The sequence below is a fragment of the Squalius cephalus genome, assembly GCF_949319135.1.
Source record: "Squalius cephalus genome assembly, chromosome: 18".
NCBI lineage: Eukaryota > Metazoa > Chordata > Actinopteri > Cypriniformes > Leuciscidae > Squalius > Squalius cephalus.
The window spans coordinates 33,725,580-33,743,102 of NC_137139.1; positions in this window are offsets into that span (position 1 = coordinate 33,725,580).

The following is a 17,523-nucleotide window of genomic DNA, read 5'->3' on the forward strand; positions in this document are numbered from 1 at the left end:
GTTGCAGTGTTAGACACAGAAGACATTCGGCATCTTTTCCTGTTACAATGGCTGCTCCGGGAACTCCTAAAACCCCTAGAAAGGTTATGTGTATTTCGCCAACAAGAGGACCTGTTGAAATGAGAGAGGAACTAACTTTTGCACCAAGGAAAAAGCAAAATGTTAGCTTGACAAAGTTTCTTCATGAAGACATAGCTAACGTGAAATGTGATTTCCCATTGTCTGGTAAACGTGTGCTGAGATATGCATTTGACAAGGTGCTGCGTATTGTGAAACTCTACACTGCTGATGTTGGAGACGAATTTACATGGCATACTCCATGTCTAATTTTTCAAGACAAAGACTGGTTTCTGTTTTTCAACTACGTTTGGAGAGATTTGAACGACTGTGGTGATGATCCGTTATACATCGCCGAGTGGGATGGATCAACTCCTAACACAAGATTTCGGGTGGTCGGGGACCACAGTAAAAAGCTACCAGACGACTGTGTTTATATTTTTTGCTGTAACGACAAGACAAAGCTCAACGTACATGCGTGGCCTATTCGAGAATCTGAGCATCACACATGCTACGACATGAAATTTCTATTTCAGTGGAGAGATGTTCGTATGCTTGACAATATATTTACAAGCATAAACAAGATGTTTAGATGGTGTGACATGTATGATCGTTACAGTTCTGTAAAGATGCAATTGTTTCACCCTGAGAAGGGCGTTACCAACCCCGAAGACCGCCTCTTAAACCCACCCACATATTACAGTCATTAAAAACGCGTACAGATCGGTACAATCGCAACATTCATTCACCATGTCTCACGGATCTACACCTGTCTACTGCTACAGCAACACCCCTGAGACTGCCCCAGCGATGCCTGATGACAATGCCACACTGCTGGAACCCCACCCACAAACCTGTGACAACAGTTGGTTGGATAAATTTTGTATGGATCTAGGATATCACAACCTGACCTTCCTTACAACTCCATACGGCAACACCGCTGCAATAGCTGGAGCTGCGGCCTTAGCAGGAATTGATGACACAGACAGTTGTATTCGTTCTGACGGGTTCAAAATCATAAAAGCAACTGTTGTGGTCCTTCTGGAACACGTCATCAACAAAAAACTGAAAGAAATCTGTCTGGGTTGTGAAGTGGATCACCCCAGTCAGATTAGACATTCCTGTTTGTTTGAACCGGACCCCTATTTCTTTGACGCCTACTTTGAGGAGCTGACACGTAATCTGGTGAGACCAGACCTTAAGCACATCGTTGCTCAAGCATTGAGTCGTTGTGGTTTAAGGGTTCACCCCCAGAGGATTCAGGGGTCAGTGGATGCTATTTTACACGAACTGCGTGACGAGGATTTCATTGTGGAGAAGCTTCGTGAAGTCAGAGAGAAAGTTGTGGACGACAGCAGTGAACAAATTGTCTATGACGCTGTGGACAGCTGGAAAGGTATTGTCCAAGTTGACTGTTTGTGACAACAGCATGGGGAACACTTGTTTTGCAACTGGACTGGCTAAGTGTCTACTTAAACAACGTATTAGATGTGAGATGACCACCTTGTTGTATAACAACATTAATGAATGTGCCAATGTATTGGTTACTGTAAACAGATGCGGTGTTGATGCCAAACGTTTTACAAACCTTAAGAAACAAATGTCTTTTGTAAGAAATGTGTCAAATTAATGGTCTGATATGATGCGATTATGTGTTAATGCTGGTGATCCAGTTTGTGTAACCATCAGAAAAGTTTTAGACCTGATGACTGAATGTGGTAGCTTTATTAGAATAGCTGATATATTATGTTTGTGTACATATGTATCGGATCTATGTGTGGACATGTTGACAAGAAACAATCAGACTGATGTATGTGAAATTGTTGAAACACTGGTTGATTACATTCTTGAGAAAAATATTGTGATGTGTATAAAATTTCTACACTACATTGATGCTGTATGATACCTTTTGTATCCTTTTAATGTTTAAGAAATAAAACCCGAACCACTTTAACCATCCATGTTATTATTTTGTGGAGCGTGAAGTGTCAATATGTCAGAAGAAATGAAAAAGATTTATTACACACCTTCTAACCCTGGTTCTTTAGGGGGTAAAAAACGTTTAAAAGAAGGTGTTTTAAAAGAGACGGGGGTTCGTTTAACCGATAAAGAAGTTTCAGACTGGCTCGCTGGTGAGGATGCGTATACACTACACAGAAGTGCACCACTAAAATATAAAAGGAATCGGGTTTTTGTCTATGGTGTTGATATGCAGTTCCAAGCCGATCTAGTAGATATGTCTGCATATGCCAAGGTAAATGACAACAATCACTTTCTGTTGACATGCATCGATTTGTTTAGTAAGCACGCATGGACGCGGGCATTAAAAAACAAGATTGGTGTAGAGGTCTCTAAAGCTTTTGAATCCATACTGAAAGAGGGTCGTGTGCCACAGAAATTACAGACAGATAAAAGAAAGGAGTTTTTTAACAAACACTGTCAAAACGTGACAAAAAAGTACAATATTAACCATTTTGCAACAGACACAGAATTAAAGGCTTGTGTTATCGAGCGGTTTAATAGAACCTTAAAAGGAAAAATGTGGAGATATTTAACAGCTATAAACTCCAAACGTTACATCGACATACTTCAAGACATTACACAAGGATACAATGTGAGCTATCACAGAAGCATCAAGATGAGACCGATTGATGTGGGAAAAGAAAACGAATCTGTGGTGCTACATAACTTGTATGGAGATACCAAACCTTACAATGTTAACCCCATATTTAAATACAAGATCGGTGACGTGGTTCGAATTTCTAAAGTCAGAGGCCCATTTGCAAAAGGGTATGAGGAAAACTACACACAAGAGTATTTTACTGTATCAGCGCGTATTCCACGAGACCACCCTGTTTACAGATTGAGTGATTATGACGGGGATGTTATCAACGGTGTTTTTTATGCTGAAGAATTGCAAAAAATATTTGTCAGTAAAAACAAGACATTTAAAGTTGAAAAGATTTTGGATAAGAAGACGAAGGGTCGCAAAACATTAGTACTGGTACAGTGGCTCGGATGGCCTGCAAAATTTGCGTCATGGATCGATCAGAAAGAATTAGTCGATGTACAGGTGCCATAAAAACAAAGGACAAACACAGACTGTCTGCAGTTGTATAAAAACAGACATGGCAGAGGGTGGTTTTTATGTCACACTACCATGCAATGCTTAACGGTCTGTATACCCTGATAATACAATCTCTAATTATAGAACAAGGATGGCAACTCCTATAAATATAAAAGGAGAATGGGAGGTGGGCCTTGTTCAAATCGAATATCCTAGAAGTTGGTACACGTTTAACAGCAAAGATGCCATTTTTGAGATAAACATCGAACCCACCACTGTCGACGACGAAAAAAACACTAACAACATACGCCGTGGTGTAGATGTGAAGAAGACCGAATTATCGAGACTACGCATACCGATAAAAACAGGTTATTACGACAAGGTCCCATCCCTTGTTAGTGTGATAAATGATTTACTAGCCCCTCATGGATCATTCGGTTATGATGTTGTAAAAAACAAAGTATTTCTGAAAGCAAAGCCTAACATTTCAATAACCTTCCATGGAAAACTAGCCATTATTTTAGGGTTGAAACCAGGTGTCCCGATAGGAGATTCTATGCGACAAAAAACAAACCCTGGAAAAACTAATTTTGAAAAGGATGTTGTAACATGTGCAATGCATCAGGCAGACATACACGGTGGCTTCTATACTCTTTATATATACACAGATATTATCCGATACCAGTCAGTAGGTGATGCCTTCGTACCACTCCTGGAGTGTGTACAAATAACAGGTGATAACAATAACACAGTCAGTGTTCGATACGACAAACCCCACTACGCATCTGTCAACAAATCGGTCATCACAGATATTGCTATAGAAGTGAAGGACGATCAAAATCACCACATCCCATTTTCTTACGGGAAAGTGTGCATTAAACTACACTTTAGGCCAGTAAAAAAATTTTCATTAAAATGGTGTATTTCAACAATCACAATGTTGATCCCATGCGTTATGTGGCCTATTACCAGAATCAAGCGGGAAATGGACTTCCGGGGTATGCAGGAGGAGGAGTTATGTATGGCGCTGGTTTGGGCGGACTTTTTAGGGGTCTCTTTAGAATGGCTATACCACTACTAAGACGAGGATTTAACATAGCCAAGCCACATCTTAAATCAGCAGCGAAAAACATACTAAGTGACGTTGTTAGTAATACGTTATCACGATCTTTTAATAACTATCACGATACTCAAGACGGATCCGGGTTAATGGTGATGGCACGCAAAAGTGTACCTAGGCCACCGGGAGTGCGGAGGAGTGGCCATAAGCAGAAGAAAACAAAACAGCCCCCCAAGAAAACATCAGTTGTAAAACGCAAGCGCAAGGAGACAGCTAAGCGCAGTGCTTCAAAAAGATCAAGGAGTTCTGTTAAAACAATATTTTAGATCATGGCGTTACTACACAACATGTCAGAAGAGTGTTTAAAAACCGAACTGGATCTGTTTACAGTACCACTGACTCAAACCGCTATTGAAAAAAACACTTATATAGAAATACCACCATTATCAGCGATATCTGACACATCCCCTCTGGAATTTTTTATTGCGGGGAATGGAGAGGATTACGTGGATCTAAACAACACATTGTTGTTTATGCGTATCAAAATCACTTATGCAGATGGAATGGAAATTAGAGACGGCGATCCCGTAGGGCTCATTAATTATCCGGGAGCCACAATTTTTTCACAAGTGGACGTATCGCTTGGAGATCGACTCATTTCACAGAGTTCTAGCACATATCCATACCGCTGTATCATAGAGTGTCTTACTAATTATGGTAAAGACACCCTTGAAACACTTTTCTCAGCGGGGCTCTTTTACAAAGACAAGGCGGGGCATATGGATGTGTCGGACCCCGCCGGAGAAAATAGCGGTCTGACAAAGAGAGCAGCCTTCACCAATGCTAGTAACGTGGTCGGACTACTAGCACCAGTTCACAGTGACATCTTCTTTCAAGATAAACTTTTACTCAATGGATTGGACCTTAAAATTAAAATGACGAGGGGTAAAGACGAGTTCTGTCTGATGAGGAGCAATGACAGAGCCTACAAACTGAACATCCAGACAGCATCGCTATTTGTGAAAAAAGTGACAGTGTCACCAGCTGTGAGACTGGGTCATGCGCAAGCCCTACTCTCAACCACTGCCAAGTACCCCATCGACAGGGTGTGTTTGAAAAACTTCTCAATACCAGCCGGATCACGGGTCTGTAATCAAGAAAACTTATTCTTAGGACCTTTACCAAAATCTCTGGTTCTAGCGATGGTTGATAATGATGCATTTGTTGGGGCATATAATAAAAACCCTTTTGCCTTTAAAAACTACGATTTAGAATTTTTAGCTATTTATCTGGATGGTCAACAATACCCCTCGAAGCCTCTGCAGCCTGAATATGAAAATGGTTCTGCAGTGCGGGAGTTTTACCAGTTAGCGCTGGCTTCAGGAAAGCATCTTAAAAACCAGGCTCTGAGTATCGATAGGGAGGATTTTCTGCATGGCTATACACTCTACGCGTTCAATTTTACACCAGACGAGGAGTGCAGCCAGCATGTATCACTTATCAAAAGTGGCAATATCAGACTAGAAGCGCGCTTTAGACAACCACTACCACAGACTGTTAACTTAATTGTTTACGCTTTATTTGACAGCATAATTGAAGTGTCAAATCGACGACAGGTACTTGTTGATTACTATTAAGGCATTAAAATGAACACCGTACAACTTACGGGTGTCATGGATAAGATTTCGTGCAATACTTATTTTCTTGGAGTACTACCATGTGGACTATCTACCGAAAACCCCTTTAAGAACATTACCATCAATGGTTTTAATCAATACAGATCCATCAGGACTCCCAGGCCAACATTGGTTGGCCATCTACATAAATGATGATAGCGTAGGTTGTTTTTTCGATAGTTTTGGTAATAAACCAGATTACCAAGGCTTTCACCCTGTTATCAAAGACTTTTTAAATCTCAATTCTAGTGAAGTACAACATTCCACTGTGCAAGTCCAAGATTTTTCATCAGACACATGTGGTCAACACTGTGTGTTCTTTCTCTACCACATGTCAAAGGGGTTTGATTATGATTATGTGTTGAAATTGTATACCAATGATTTAATTAAAAATGATAAAATGGTGTCAACATTTGTGAAAAAACTAAAACATGTTCCATGTAATGACAATGTTTTCAAATGTATTCAGTGTGTGCAATTGGGTGAAATGTACATGTATCATGCTTAACCCTCTGGAGTCTGAGCTGTTTTCTGGGCCCTGGAGGTGTTCTGACATGCTCTGACATTTGTGCTTTTTTCAGTTATTTATAAACATGTTAATGGCAAAGGTGTAAATTCACTCTATATAGCACAAACAGGGCTACCAAAATATCTGATCAACATGCATGTATATGTTTGAATTTTTAAGAGAATAATGTTTATGCGTGGTTATTGGAAAAAATAAAAATGAAAGTTGCAGAAATAAGGCCACAAAACACATACTAAATATGTGGCAATAAGACTTTTGACTAAAGGATATCATCGCCTATAGTTTTTTCTTCAAAATTATGTGAAAATAGTCTTGCTTTATCGTTCACATAAAACCATACATTGATTTAAATTGATGTAAAACAGGTTTTGCTTGGAAAGCCAATATGCGAGGGGGGCGTGAACGAGGAGTGGTTTTCACCTGAATTACCACCCACTCTGCATAATGATGAGCCATTCACTCAGGTGTGACAACTGACTGAGCCACAATGCAAGGACCATTTAAGATTTTGCTTACATCTATCTTGTAAATATGTTTTGCTATTTTATTAAAAAGGTTACAATTACAACAATAATTACAATTTCAACAATATTTCAAGTGTACTCTTTCTTTGTAAAAAAAAGATTATAGGCCTACATTTTATCTATGTATTCATTACTTTGAATATAGCCAACATTGGAACAGCTAACATCTTAGTTGATGACTTTATTTTTGACAAAAATAGTAGGCTATTTTATATATAGAAATTGCTAAACAAAAGCTTATTTGACGTGGCAGTATATTCTACAGTAAAAACTGTACCCAAATCTACTAAACAAAATGTTGTCTTTCATATTTCACCTGACTGTAACGTTGTTTTCATGAAATACGCTTACACACGCTTAAAATGATGATAATTAAGTGTAAAGATAGGTATTACTGAAAATATTTGGTGTTTGGGGTGAGGATTGGGGTTGATCCATTTATAAAGTAGCTGTTTTTTATTTATTTTTCTGATGTGCACAAATAAGCGACAGGTATCATAAGATTTTCTTCTCCATGTTCCTTTTTTTCTATTCTTTTATTCGTTCATGCATGTAATAATGAATGAATGAATGAATGAATGAATGAATTTATGTATGACTTGTGCAATAAATAAATAAAAAAATAAAAAAAATACAATAGGCTATTGACTTGCGATCTTCGCAGTAGGCTAGTGAACGCACCGGAGAAACGCACATTTATTAGGCTACATAGTTTTTTTGTTTTGGATGGTTTTGTTTAGAACCAGCTGTAAATGTAAATATATTTCACATTTTTTAGACATGTGAGGCGAGTAGGCTACGGTCTGGTTGATGATCTCCAGTTCAAGCACCTTATGTTGTGATTGCTAGCCTATATTTACTTTAAATCCAGGAAATTTGTTAATGAAAAAATTATTAAAATTAAGATACAATTGATACAAAACGAAATTCGTTTTAAAGAAAGGATTTGTACTTTCTGTTTTGAGGTATCTGTGAATGTTTGAAAGTCAACTGTCACGTAATATTGTTTTTTGCCAGCTGTGGTAAACAGCGCGCATCTATGCCGTTCATTCATTCATAAACAGAAACCTGAGAAGGAAAAACTTACTAGTATTCCTCAGCTCGTATTCCTCGTATTCGTCATTATTCCTCACAGCGCTGCGTTGTAAACAAGTAATGTTCTGAATAAACTGGTGTTTTGGTTTTCTTGTGCTGATGATAGGGGCGTTCACAGGATTGCGTGGATTGCCTCAGCCATTTGCGTTTGAATAGCACGCGCTCTCTGTGGGCGGAGTCACATTACATTTGAATTAGCTCTAATGAGGTCGACTGGAATCGCTCTCTTTTAATACAGATTTCACAAGATGAGAATATTTGTTTTTTATATAAATTACTTCATTAAAAAGTAGAGAATTCAAGCTTCATGCCTGTGTGTCTGAATGCCTGTTTGACTGAGTATTCGCTAAGCTACAGTTCATTTTCGGACGCGTTTCAGAATGGACTACACGGACAGAGAGAAGGCAGAACTCGCTTCGTGTTTATTTTTCTTTATTTGGCAAAAAGCACAACACTTTGTTTTTATTGTGAGTATACACAAAAATAATACACATTTAACAGAATCGATTGATGTATGAAACTTGTTTTGTAAAATCAAAGTCAAAAGAGAATTTCGGGTCTCAATCAACTCATAAGGAAAAAAATCGAGCAGATCACGCCGGCGTGATCTCAGACCCCTGAGGGTTAATATCTTTAAATAAAGATACTCAAGAACAGATCTTTCTTTAAACTCTTTTTTATTACACATACACACAACATATTCAACAATACATGTCATAAGTTCTCAAAACAAACAAAAAAAACAAACAAAAAAAACAAAAAAACAGAGAGAACACAATAGGCTACACACAAACTGGGAGATTAAAAACTCAACCATCGACTCTGGTCTAGACTGGGTGATTTGAACAAGAGGTCTTCTGGATGTTTTGAATGTATCGGTGTGCTCAGATGCACTTTCCGTTTTTTACTCTTCTTAGGTAAATCGGCTACAGTCGGGGTCGATTTGGTTTTGAATGAGTTAATTGCTTGTCTGACATACTGGTTTGGTACCACAGAGTATGGCAGATTTAAATTAGCAAAAGCCTCCAGAAACTCGTGCCATCCGCCAGGTCTCCGCTCATCAGCAATCTTATGCGGAGCTGTGATGCTTTTAACTAGGTCAAGCATGTGTGAACCGGGGATTGTTCTGCCTTTAAACACAAACTCCCCCGACTCAGTCCACGACGTAATATCTTTAGTTTTAGACATTTTATCTAAAATGTAACGGACATTTTTCACACTCCTCTGTGGAATATTTTTTAAAACCTCATCTGCAAAATCATCTAAACCATCGCGGGCTGTAACGCTGTCTGTCGGGTGTGGACCTTCTTTTACAAGGCTGTCAGGCTGTGGAAGACTTAATGTTAATGTGGAAGATTCCCTATCCCCCAGTCTAGCGAGTGTTAAAAACCTCTGTAAAACACTGGTGTACATCTTAGCTTTTTCGTGGTGATCTATGTCAGACCTTTGCAATATATTTCTTATAGTCGTATCCAAATCGTTCTCCACAACATGCTGTATAGACTCACGGGTGTTAGAGGATTTCAGTTTATCCAACTGGTGTTGCGGGATTAAAAACATCTTCTCAGCGTACTCCATCACCATCTTATTTAGATGTAATTAAACTGGTTATAAAGGGAATTGCAACGCTTAACAAAGGTAATAGAAATCCACCTTGTTGATTGATTAACCGTCTTTTACGTCTAACGCCAACCTTTTTATCTGCAACAATTTTGATCTCGTTTCTTTTTCTCTTTAGTTTCTGATATTGTTGTGGTGATAGTGGAATATTTCCATGGACTACGTTAAGAGCTACTTCACACAACGTCACAATGAGTTCGTCTGCAGCAGCCTCTAAAATAACGCGTCTTTGTTTAGGTGTGGCTTTTAATAACAATTTTAAAAGAGGCAGGTTTCTTAAAAGTCTTGCAGACATTTTCAAATTCCGTCTAACAATGTCAATGTTTTCTTTTCTGAACGTACACAACTGGATATTGTGACAGAATGTCTGGTCTGAGACGGTACTGCTCTGGTGTTTTTGCTTTAAAGTCAATCAAAAGGTAACCGAAAGGCATGCTGGTCGCATTTTCATAACACTCCATAAAAAATGTTGTGTTTCGGGGGTACATTTGGCGTGCTAATACATTAATTTGTGTATTGTCTCTGGGGTTTTTGAACAGCACCAGATAATTGGTGTTCAAACTGATGGTCCTGCTGGATTTACCTTGAGAAAATAAGTTTTGTACAATATACAATGCACTCAGGTTTTTGTGGTGCACATACATCGTGAATAAACGTTGGATTTCAGAATTGTTACTAGCATCATCCATAACATCGTCTAAAACCACAAAATTATTCTTGTCGGGGGGAAACAAACGATCATCATTCAGAGTCTGGGGGATACCTTCAATAAATTTAATATCATACAGTTTCAACAATTCGTCATATAAAGATTGCCAACAATTATAAATGTATACAATGTTTTCAACATTTTTTGAAATTACACTTTTAGCATTTTCCAACAACATTTTTACAAAAAATGTTTTTCCTGAGTTAGAAGGACCACTTAATACACATGAAAAAGGGTGTTCCAATCTGAAATCGAATCCAACTGTGTCTACCACCCCTCGATGACCATAAACGTTGTCAGTAGCCATATGGTAATGTAGTTAGGTCAGGTAGCAAAACACGCTTGTTGTACACAACTTGGAATTTTTTCACAACTGACTTGTTGTGTAATGTGAACTGCTTTTTGTTCCTCACTATACTGTCGGCGTGTGCAAGAATATAACTGCTGTCGCCCCGCCCCCTCACATACTGATCAACAAGCCCTATTAATGAGTCTAGCCTGATGGCCTCAAGAGTTTACTGCATTCAGTGTGATACCTTTGGCCTTCATACAGACCTTACCCTTGGCAGTACGATACCCGTAACTCTTAGGACCACTTGACGAGAATTCAACAATATGGTCGCCGCCCCCAACTTCATCAGTAAGGTCGCCAAGGTATGGGCCTAGTGGGGGTTCGTATTCATCGTCTTTAGATATGTACACAACGCTATCGGTATCGCAATAAATCAGTCTGTCCCCAACCTGTCCATAAGATCATAAAGTTCCAACCGTGCATGGGCTGTCATAAAAGCCCCTAGAAAAACATTAATGTCACGAGTCTGAGCTCCTTTCCCATCTGCGTAAGACCACTGAACGATCGCTACGGTGTCTGACACAAATGAGAAATGTTTCACGTCATACTCAATGCCAAAAATGTGTCGGGCAAACTGTTCAGGGTCTGTAAGTATTTCAGTTGTCGGGAGCTGTTCGCGCATAGAGAACCTGCCCCACAATGAATTAAGAATAAGCTTCATAATGGATCTGCGTGCGGCATTAAACTCGATCTTGTCCAGATTCAGCTTAATCCCTTCTTTCTCAAAGTAATCTTTAACATAAGATTCTTTGTCGGCGTCAGTCACAACATCTTTTGGAAAACCTGAACTTTCCTGTTTGAACTGTAAAAATGTTTTAACATAATCACAAAACAATGTTTCAGATCGTTGGGGAAAATGCCAAACCTCATTGATTTTTGTCACTACATAACCCTTCTCAATTGCTTTTAACAGCTCGATGCTAACCCAACATCCGTGAATAGACCTTTCCTCAGCTGTGTGTACACATGGATGTGTCTGGTTTTGTTGTCCAGCACACAACCTACAAAGTGGAAACATTAACTTCCCTCCTGTCCTATAAGGCAATACAGGATGAAGCAGCTTCCGCGGAGGGAGGACCGTAGCCTTGACGAAGACATAATAATCTTCAAGGTTTTGAAAATCCTTGTATATTATTTCAGGATGGCCATCCAATGCTATTGGATAGCATTTTCGAGCCTGACAGAAGGGATAGAGAGAAGTAAAATCTACATACCTAATACGCTCGCCCTCCGTGACTTTGTGGTACAGTTTTAACGCATTAGTTCGACCCCCGAATAGCGCTTCACGTGGTTTCAATCTTTCAGGGTGATTGTAAGTAGCCATGAAGTCCATCACTGCTGTGTCGGTCTGTTTAGCACGGACCCAATTACACTCCCAAACCACCTCGACCTGAAGACCGTACGCACGCTCCAAAATGTCAAGCTTGTCATCACATTGTCTTTTCAGAATACCATAAGGTACTTTTGATAACGGATTGAGATCATTAGGGTTATAACAACGTTCGCAACCATGAAAAAAACACTGAAGAAATTCGAATGCTTTTTTCACGGTACCGTCGCCATAAAAACCATCCACATAGTATTTTCCAAATGACGCCTCACCACGGTTTAGAGCATGTTGAACATCTATGGACCGTGTTGTTCGGATATATTCAAGCCATTCAATTGAAATGTTTGAATACGTCTTGTTCTGGTTGATGTACACATTGTTGCGTGTTAGCGCTATTGTGTCTTTAGGGATGAAGTGTGTTTTATACGTGGCCATACATGTGGCTGCCAAAGTAGTGTAATTAAACGGATCAAGGCCTGCACAGAGAATGAATTCATCGTGATACTTCATACATACGTCCCTCAGCAGAACGACGTCGTTTTTACCATAAATCGCCAGTTCTTTTTTAAAATCAAACACTTTGTCGGAAATGGTATTGTACCAGTTATCAAACGCCACTCTGTCTTGACTTGACATAGTCGTGTACCCGTAAAATTTCTTGTCAGGGTACGGGCCTATGTAGTTGTCATTTTCAACGCGGTTAAAGTGATGCGGGAAATATCGCTTCTCAGCATTAGGCAGATTAAATGCAACGGGTGTCTTGGCTAACCGCATGGGTATGAAGGAGTATGAATCAATAAACCGCTGTTTGAATGCTGTGTCATACATTAAGATTAGACGACAGCCTTGCATCGTAATTTTAGGGGCAAACCCCTTCTTAGTAAAGTATTCCAAAAGGATGAAATTATCAAACCCTGATTCGTTATGTGCAATCCATGTGTAATTACGGTAACGAGGATGTCTGAATTTTTTAACGAGGCGATCCACACAATCTGGTCCTTCGGCCACGAATTCATCGCCAGCAAACGTAATAGCGCATACGAAATTGGCGATGTGCCTTCCATTTTCATAACGGGTCTCAAAATCGTAGAAAATGTAACGATCGTTTGGCATCTCTGCCTTAACTGATTGGATAAAACATTGATGCACACCATCGGTAACCAAACTCTCACCGCACTGCACACAACGATCTGCAGGGCATTTATGGGGTTTGGGTTTAGGGTAGGGCTGGGCGATAAATCGATTTTATCGATTAATTCGAATGTGCAGTTTACGTCGATTTTTTTGAATGAAAATCGGTTTTCTCTTTAACATTCGCCGACGCTCCCCTCTGGGCTCCCGTAGCTCCGAACGGGCTCAGCTCTTCCCCCGCGCGTTTGGCATAGAGATACACAAACAACACGGCAAGACCGCGGCAGCACAAACACACCCGCCAAAAAACAATCTACAGTCTTACAAACTGAATCCGCAGTGCTGCCAACTCTGACGAATTCACCGCGAGACTCACGCAATCGTCACTTTTTACACGCTCTCACGCTACACATCCATTTTCTCACGCAGAGAAAAATCGCGAAGCAAAGAGGACACTGACACCGACAGACAAGACAGAGAAGGTTACTATTGCTATGAAACAAATTCTCAGCTCTCAGATTCTGTCGATTTAATTACGAAATTCAAACAAACACCGTTTTGGCGCTTGACAGATCGCTGACAGAGTTCAAGCGGCATGTGAACCGATCATCTGTTACTCTTTACTACTAGTTAATAGTAGGCTAAATAAACACGAATGATCAATAGGTAATTTGAAAGATACAGTTCAACTTACCGAAATGAAATAAAATCGATCGATCTGTGTTTTTCAACTGCGGAAAGAGGTCTAACAGCTAGAGGACAATATGTCACGTAAAGTTACTTTTACCTCTGGAAAGCCCATTAATGACCATAGCACGTTAGTTGGACTTTAAAATAATTGCTGTAGAGAGTAGTATTTTGCTAAATATGATAACTATATTACATATTTATTATATTTTTACCTATATCATTAAAATATTATAATGTTGAACTTGTTATTAAAAAAAAAAACGCATTATATTTAATTTGAGATGTTATTTTTAACCTTTAATAATAATACCAGCTGACAGGGCTTTAAATTAACATGTATCTACTGTACCTAGTATTTATCCAAAGGAATCGATATTGAATCAAGATCAGGATCAAATCACAAGAATTGAATTGAAATTGTCATTGAATTGAAACCAGTCATTGTACCATGTAAACATTGTGTTGTCACTAAACTTAATAAAATTCTGTTTAGTTACCAAATGTTTTGACAATCACAATACACTTTATTGTGATGTACATTTTTTTTCACGTTCCCCACCAATCCCAATCCACCCATTTCATGTTATGTTATGTTCTGTTCTGTTCTGTTATGTTACATTTTCACTGTTTACAAAGGTAGGGCCTGCCATCTTGTCTTTTTGGCTTGTTGTTTCTGATTGCACTTTAACCCCAAGGGGAAAATCCAAATCAAATCCTAGAAGGGAAAATCAAAACAAAATAAAAGTTAAAAATTGTTTTGAACAATTTCTTTGTCATCTGCAGATTGATTTTAAGTAGGGGAAGAAAAAAAAATCGGTTTAAATCGTAAATCGAATTTTTTGTGAAAAAATCGGGGATTTTTTTTTTAGGCCATATCGCCCAGCCCTAGTTTAGGGCCGCTGACATGGTAGCCTAACGTCTATTACATTTTCCGCAATATTTAGTCACATTGCATTGTGCGTATTGCATACCTTGAGGTGTTTTTTTATGCATCTCAAAACAGTAGTCAGACTTACAATAGCGCAGACAGTCATCGCAATGTTTTGGCTTTTTGGGTTGTTTATGACATTCTGGGTCATTACAGACATCACAGACGTACCGACATCTGTGATCTCTCCTACAGGTGAATCCTTGGTAGCAAAACTCACACACATATGGTGTCCCAATAAATGCGCGTAGATTTTTAATCATAAAATAATGATTGTCATGCAGGTACAAAAATATTGTTTTAGCATGCGGGTCGTCTGTGTTTGTATACTTCTCCAAAACACCTGTATCAGACCGAAAGAAGACAACTATTTTAACATTGAGCATGCGTTCAAACTGCCTGATGTCATTAAACGCCATCTTGTGTTGATCAGCATATCCACCTGACTTCTGCAATGAATATGCTACAGACTCTAGCTCAGCGTGTGGTTTCTGAGGGTTAAGGAAATGTGCCAGGCAGATTTCAAAACAAAGGTTTTTTGAAACGTTTGTGGGGCAGAACAGATTAAGTCTGTTTTTGGCAATCACCTCATTGTGAGCAAGGTCACGTAACTTACGATAAAGCACCGCCACGTTTACTTCTTGCTATCGATACTCTTAAATTCAATCTCTCATCAAACTGCACATCAGAGTTGCTCTGCATTATTTTTTCAAGCTCGTTTATAAATAGATCTACACTGTAACCATTGCCACCTGACAAAAGTGTACTAACATCTGATGTCAAACTCGGACCCTTCAAGGTGATGCTGATTAAACTACCATCTCCGCCTAACAGTCTGGAAAACGCCACTATTTCAGAAAGTGTATCATGTAAAAACATGGCAAGGCTCGAAATTGCGACCATTTTGGTCGCATATGCTCCTGAAATTTAATCTGTGCGACCTAAAAATATATTTGGGAGCATTTGTGCGAGTGCAAATAATGGTTGTGGTGCGACCCAGGGACGTCGTTAGGCCTATTTTAGGGGGGCTGAAGCTACCCCAAAATATTCCTAAGCCCCCCTAAATGATAAGAACAACAATAACAATTCGATTTATCAATAACCGTATCCTCATTCATATTTAGACGCAACAAATATATATCCAGCTACAAAAAATAGCCGAAAAGTCGGAAGTTGGACCTGCCAACTCACGCATTCACCGTGAGACACACGCAATTGACACTTTTCACACGCTCTCAGTCACGCCACACATCCATTTTCTCACGCACAGAAAAATCGCGAAGCAAAGAGGACATGGAGACCAACAGACTATAGCAGGTTACTTTATGATATAAAAGAATCTCAACTCTCAGATTCTGTCAATTTTATTACGAAATTCAAACAATAAATACCGTTTTGGCGCTTGTAAATGTGATGTGACGGATCCCTAGCGCACGTGAACCGATCATCTCTACTAGCTAATAGTAAAAAAACACGAACACTGTTGAAAGATACAGTAGTAGGCTTCAACTTACCGAAATGTATATTCCTCATACATAATATCGATCAATCAGTGTTTTTTAACACCGTGAAGAGGTCAATAACATAGCTGGAGAACAATTATGTCACATTTACCTCAGGAAAGCCATTTAATGACCATAATATAGGCTAGCACGTAGTTGGCAAGAAAAAAAGAGCTATAGTGAGTATTTTGCTAATTCTAAATATGTGTTCTATATTACATATTTATTATATTTTTACTTATATCATTAAATAAAGTTTTTGTTATTATAATAAAAAAACGCATTATATTTAATTTGAGTTATTTTTAACCATAAATAATACTACCAGCTGATAGATGTCTGTATGTTTACAGCATTGGGTGAGTTTTTATCTTGAGAAAAATTAACGCCTATCTTGAGTTATTTATCCAAATGAGTCAATATTAAATCAAATTACAATAATTGAATTGAATTGAAATAATAAAAAAGCGTAGCTTACCAGAAATTGTACCATGCACCATAAAATTTACATATTATTTTACACTTATGCTATAAAGCCTGAAATGGGCACTTTTTGTGACAGCAACCCTATAATTTTTGATCAAAGATATGGCTTAACTTCAGAATTTGAACTAAAATTATTCTTATGATTGCTCTGAACATTTCTGACTACGTTCAACAAACATTAAATTACTTATTCATAAACTTAAACTTTTTTTTTAATAAAAATATAGGTGTGACGGGGTTGAGACTAGGGTAACAGGGTTGAAGATGGTAACAGGGTTGAAGAGACAAAAACAGCTAAACATATACATAGTTGTTTTTTACTCAAATTCACTGTAAGATTTTCTATAAACGCAAGTTACAAATACCCTGGGGGCTAAGCCCCCCATGTCTTCCAATCCTAGTGACGTCCCTGGTGCGACCTGTTTTCATTTCTCTAAAAAACGTTTGCAAATTACTTCACAGTGTGTACCTTATGTGCGCTGATACGCGATGGCCGGCCCGGACCGTCATTCTATCCAACGTTATATAACCAATCCCGGGGTTTTTCCTACATTGATTTTTTTTGGGCGGCCGCCAAAGCCTTATTTGATCGGTGCGTGACGCCGGTTTCACGCCGGTTTCACACTGCATGCATTAGCAGAGCGTAAGCAGCGCAGGAGCAGTGCATATGGTGAGCAGGAGCAGGACACGAGCGTTTTGCTTTCACACTGGCAGCGTTTGTCACGCGCGGCTGAACCGCAGCGTGTGTATAGACAGAGTACTCTATA